General features: G+C 38.8%; 1 non-coding gene across 1 annotated transcript; it reads left to right on the top strand.

The window, feature by feature from the left end:
• The first annotated feature begins 2,840 nt into the window (after nt 1-2,840).
• On the top strand, nt 2,841-2,895 carry LOC115109812 (U7 small nuclear RNA). The gene has a single exon (XR_003860555.1). It is a non-coding gene; the product is annotated as a U7 small nuclear RNA (small nuclear RNA).
• The last annotated feature ends 3,198 nt before the right edge of the window (nt 2,896-6,093 follow it).

The following is a 6,093-nucleotide window of genomic DNA, read 5'->3' as shown; positions in this document are numbered from 1 at the left end:
TGATTATAGGCTACTAAAGCCAACAAGTTGGTTTTTTTAAACAGTGTTTTATGAAACAATACAGAAAAACCTATATTGGATATTCTGCTATTATTGCTGACCAGCAGATGTCACTAATGTGCATTGTGAACAGATAATGAAGCTCTTGAGTAATTGACCATTTTTTGCACAATTTGTGAAAGTTCCCGAAGCCTTCAGAAAGCCTCAGTCTCCCATCACTAACAATCATCACTGCCTTTTGATAGGTGGGGGCAATGTACTGGTGGGGCTCATTAGTATATTTGGATGCGTGAGCAAATATATATTGTATGTGTATTTGTGCCAACCGTCAGCAGAAGTTTTGTAGCAGTTTAAATGTTTGATTGTTATGCCGATGCAAGTAGAGCACTTCTTTAAACGCTGTTTGTCCTGCAAAAGTTGCAAGAGAAGGTGTCAGTAATGAGCTGCACTGTGAAGCGGTTATTGTGCTTAAACAGTAATGTAGCACTTTTCTGCAGTTAAATTACCAAATGACCCTGTAGTGTCCTCAAGGGTGGAAGGTTATTAATATGAATATACTGTTCTTTTTTTACGCCGAAAATCAAGTGTTTCTATGTCAAACGGTTTTGTTATATTTCAGTTTTCTCAAAAGTTTGGATACACCAACTCACTCAAGGGTTCTTCTTTATGTTTACTATTTTCTACATTATAGAATAATAGTGAAGACATCAAAACTATGAAATAACACATATGGAGTCATGTAGTAACCAAAAAAGTGTTAAACAAATCAAAATATGTTTCTTAAAATAGCCACCCTTTGCCTTGATGACAGCTTTGCACACTCTGGCCATTCTCTCAACCAGCTTCATGAGGTAGTAATCTGGAATGCATTTCAATTAACAGGTGTGCCTTGTTAAAAGTTAATTTGTGGAATTTCCTTCCTTCTTAATGCGTTTGAGCCAATCAGTTGTGTTGCGACAAGGTAGCGGTTGTGTACAGAAGAAAGCCCTATTTGGTAAAACACTTCAATGAGTAGATGTGTCCAAAATGTTGACTGGTACTGTAAGTATTCAGACCCTTTACTCAGTACTTTGTTGAAGCATGTTTGGCAGCAATTACAGCCTTGAGCCTTCTTGGGTATGACGCTACAAGCTTGGCACACCTGTATCTGGGGAGTTTCTCCCATTCTTCTCTGCAGATCCTCTCAAGCTCTGTCAGGTTGGATGGAGAGCGTCGCTGCACGGCTATATTAAGGTCTCTCCAGAGATGTTCGATCGGGTTCAAGTCCGGGCTCTGGCTGGGCCAATCAAGTTATAGAAACATATCAAGGATGATCAATGGAAACAGGATGCACCTGAGCTCAATTTCGAGTCTCATAGCAAAGGGTTTGAATACTTATGTAAAAAAAGGTATTTCTGTTTTCTATTTTTCATATATTTGCAAAAATGTCTACAAAACTGTTTTCACTTTGTCATTATGGGGTATTGTGTGTTGATTGATAAGGATAATTTTGTACTTAATCAATTTTAGAATAAGGCTGTAACGTTACAAAATGTGGAAAAAGTCAAGGTGTCTGAATACTTTCCGAATGCACTGTATTTGTGTATTTCTTTCATAAGGGCAAGTGGAGAAAGAGAGAGAGGGAGAGGGAGGGAGCGAGGGGTGCATACCTGGTCCTCTAGCCCTCAGGTGAGCTGTCAATCACCGCATATTACAGTCCTGAGACTTCACAGAGAAACAGCAACCTCCCCCCCAGATTAACCATGTTCATGTGCTTCATTGCACTAAGCCCTATTAGTCATAAACACTGAGTAGTTTAAACAGTAGTAGCAACACGCGGGCCCCGCCCACCTGAGGATCTGTCTTTTTCAGCCATCTATTTCCTGTGTTTGAGGGTTACAAAATCCACTTGTCAATTAAATCTTGTTGGATTTATTGCTTCAATTTTACTCCTGTGACTTTTTCATACTGTACTCTTGCTTGTCGCTTTTCCCTGTTAACGTTTCGATCGCAGAAATGTTTGTAATGATTACCTGTCAAACAGAGCCTGGTAATGGAGGAAATGGCCTAGTGGAATACATTGTCTTTCCATTTCATCTATAAGAACACTAAAACTCCATCGGGCATTTAACGCATCGTCTCAAAACCTAGAACCACATCCCAAGAAAGAGAAGAAAGATACCTTTATTTTGATAAGTGGCATGTATTCATGGATCCCAAGGAAAGCCAGGCTTCCCCATATATATGACCAATAAAAATATATAAATAATGTATCTTTCGTCTCTCAGTTTTAATAATTTTCTATGAATTTACAAGTGGCTGGATCTCAGCGGTGAAATCATCCAAGCGAGGGAAACAGCGCCCCTCTGTCTCAGTATGTATAGTCAATGTACCTGATGCTATCTGGAACAAAAGAGTGTGACATGTTTCCGCTGTAGCATTTGAGTGATTGATGCCAGCAAGCATTTGGCCTCCCTTGAGCTCAACTGTGGGTTGTCCTGGTGCAGAAAAACGCCCTCCAAGGGAGGCCAGTTTGGATATGGCTTCATTCCAATGAAATCACATCCTAAGCAAAACATCATCATTGTCAGACAAACATGTTTGTTTCTGGTCTACTTGTGTTGATGTCCTGCAGTAGCAAGCTAGCTTGCTAAATAAGCCCTTTCCTAAGCCATGGATGGAGATTAGTTCTCTGTACAGGCCAATGATTACGACGGCGATTCTGAACTAACCATGAATTCATATATTGTGCCACTGGCCTGAGACGATTGAAGTTCAATATGTAGCCTAGATGCATCCTAGTAGGCTCACTTTAACTAGCTAGCTAACTTAGCTGGTTCATGCAAGGAAGTTAGGCTAGCAAGCATTTGCTCTTTTAATATTTCTCCAGTAGGTTTCCTGAAGGAGAAAGCCTCCCCTTCTATGTCAAAGGTAATGAAACAAATATACTACAGTAATGTCAGTAACACTAGGGTAAATACTACATAATGGTCTACACAGTCTGCAAATACACTATGGTAAATACTATAGTATATACTAAAGTTATACATAGTTAACAATTGTAAATACTGCAGTGTACTACAGTAAATAATATAGTAAATACTACAGTAAAGAATACTACAGTAAAGTAAGTATTTATACCATAACATACTATTGTATTTGTTCTATGTGAGGTAGTCTGTCTCTGGGAACACAGGCAGTGAGTTAGTACCATCTCACTGCAGCAGGAGGAATGTAGCGAAGACAAACAGGACCAGGGCCTGGCTGGGGGTCACGGACGCTCCCCTCCTTCCCTCCTCCTTCCCTCCTCACACCCACAGGCGGGGTAATAAATACAGGGCAGAAGCTTCTCCTGACAGCACTAATCCTGAGAGAAGAGGAGGGAGGGGGGAGAAGAGAGAGACAATAATACTCAGTTGGATAAAACACATACAGATCAGTGACCAGGCTTCTGCCTTACAGTGAGAGGAATTAAGTCATAACGTCTTCAGAGTAATGACCTTTCATCATGCAATCATCAAACACAGGAAAAGAGCAGTGATATAGAGTTTGATATATTAGTATTTCTCCAGTGTCATGCTGCTGATGAGACAGGCGATGACACAGGCCGCTAGAATGGATCTGTAAATCACTGACGCGTGGTTGTGTTTTATTGGGCACAGAGGAGAGAAGAGCAGGTTGGAGGATGTTCCTTTCTCCCATACTGTATTCACTGTACACTAGCATCTCCCCAAGACAACCCATACTTTAGAGTGTAGAGCACTCAGCACTGTGCATAGAACACAATACAAAGTTGGAAGAGTTCACTCTTGCATTGTGTTTGTATTTCTGACATCCCTGTTTCCAACTTCATAGTGTTAGTTAGTTAGTTTTAGTTTCTCATAGTGTTAGTTAGTTAGTTGTAGTTTCTCATAGTGTTAGTTAGTTAGTTTTAGTTTCTCATAGTGTTAGTTAGTTAGTTTTAGTTTCTCATAGTGTTCCTCTCCAAGTACTGATAGCAAACTAAAAGCAGCCCTTGTTTGTCCGATAATACGATGTGCTGTCAATCCCAAGTAGACAGATCCAGACCAAATAGGATCAGTTCACAGTTTCAGGTAACTATGCATTCAAAATAAATAAGTAGATGGTTTTTCAATCGCTTTGGTACAATTATTACAAGTATGTGGTACATTTTCACAACTCTTAGTACAAATCTCAAACCAGATCATCAAAAAGCCAGTTGTTGAAAAACAAAATCATATAGTCACTTTTTCACCAAACTTAATCAGTGCTTCATCTAGAAAAGCATGTTTCACATTGCAATACATGGTCATCTAAAGTCATTGCCGTTCACAATGCAATGCTCACGTTACTTTTGATATCATTCTCTTCTCATTTGTTAAAATGCATTTCGCTATTACCTCATCTGACTGCTTTCAGTTGATAATCACTAAACCGTTATAAACCTAGAGATTTTTAACAGGTTTGTCTAGTACAGATTTTGAGAACATCATAATGTATGTCTGTAAAGAAGAAAAAGATAAAGTATGATATATACTGTATTATAAATTGGGTGGTTTGAGCCCTGAATTCTGATTGGCTGAAAGCCATGGTATAGCAAACCGTATACCACGGGTATTACAAAACGTTTCGTTTTTCTGCTCTAATTATGTTGGTAACCCGTTTATAATAGCACTCCTCTGTGGTTTGTGATATATGGCCAATATACCACATCTAAGGGCTGTGTCCAGGCACTCCGTGTTGCATCGTGCTGAGAACAGCCCTTAGCCGTGGTATATTGGCCATATTCTATACCCCCCCTGGCCTTATTGCTTAAATGTACTATTATGATTATAACTATTAGGACTTTACTTCACAGTAAGTTTAAAAATATATGTATGTAACAAATGCAAATACAGTAAACATGTACCCAAAAGGAAATTGCTGGGGTGGTTTACTACTGCTTTACTAAAACCGCATTGGCCAATACAGTACTGTAGTACCGTAATATATACCATTTATGTAGCAGACAACAGGTTTTTCCCCAGTTGCATAAACAATGAGGACATTTACTGCGATGTCTATGAGAACCTAAATGTTCAAAACCGGCTTGATGCAAACTAGTGCCGGCTAAACATTGTTTCTTTCGTTAATTTAATTAGTTTAATTTAATTACAGTACACCTGTAATTAGATGAAGTATGAGGAACATTTTCACAACTCTTAGTACAAAACTCCAAACTGGTCACACTTGTTACACAGCTAGTCTTTCATTCAAAACCTGTCATTGTGCATTCATTTGGATTGTAAACATCTCTCACCACACAACCATTGATTCAAAATATACGTTTACTGTGAAATGTAATGGGAACATTGGTTTAGTCACCAAAACACAACATAATATATTTTCAATTTAGTAATTTTAACAACCAGTTAATCCAATATCAAACAACGCAAGATTTGTGTTTCAAATGGCCCCTGGATGTGCTGAAAGTAACATGCTACAGTACTGTAAATGACTGTTTTCACATTAGGCAATACACTTACATTACCCAACAAAATCTAGAATTTCATTAATATCCCATGTGTAGTCAAAGTCAAATTAATAAATATATATATATATATATATACTTCTCAGATATAATTGCAACATAGGTGTATTGTCTGTAATCAAATGTAAGAAATTAAATGAAACAAATGAAATGAATGAAAATAAAACATAATGTTTAGCATTAGTCCATAAATTCTCAGCCACATCACAGTGAATGTCCTCATTGTTCATGCACATCGGGATTTTTTTTTGTTGGTATGGCGAGTCGAAGCTTGACGTTGTTGTGCATTGATGTCGTCGCATGCCTCATCCATGGCCAAAAGGAGGGCGGCACGCTCATGGGGATCATACACCTTCCACCTCCATGCTGAAAAGAAATCCTCAATAGGTTTGAGGAAAGGAGAGTATGGGGGCAGGTAAAGGGGAACGAATCGGGGATGGGCCCAAAACCATGCCTGAACCACCTCTGCAAGGTGGAACGTGACATTGTCCCACACAATGACACATTGACACATACATTTGGAGAGAATTGACTTCTTTCACATGTTGCATTGTTACCCGTATCAATGTACACACTATACCACA

Source organism: Oncorhynchus nerka, linkage group LG25 (assembly GCF_034236695.1).
Source record: "Oncorhynchus nerka isolate Pitt River linkage group LG25, Oner_Uvic_2.0, whole genome shotgun sequence".
Classification (NCBI taxonomy): Eukaryota; Metazoa; Chordata; class Actinopteri; order Salmoniformes; family Salmonidae; genus Oncorhynchus; species Oncorhynchus nerka.
The sequence above is the reverse complement of the archived record's forward strand: the minus strand, read 5'-3'. Positions and strand labels throughout refer to the sequence as shown.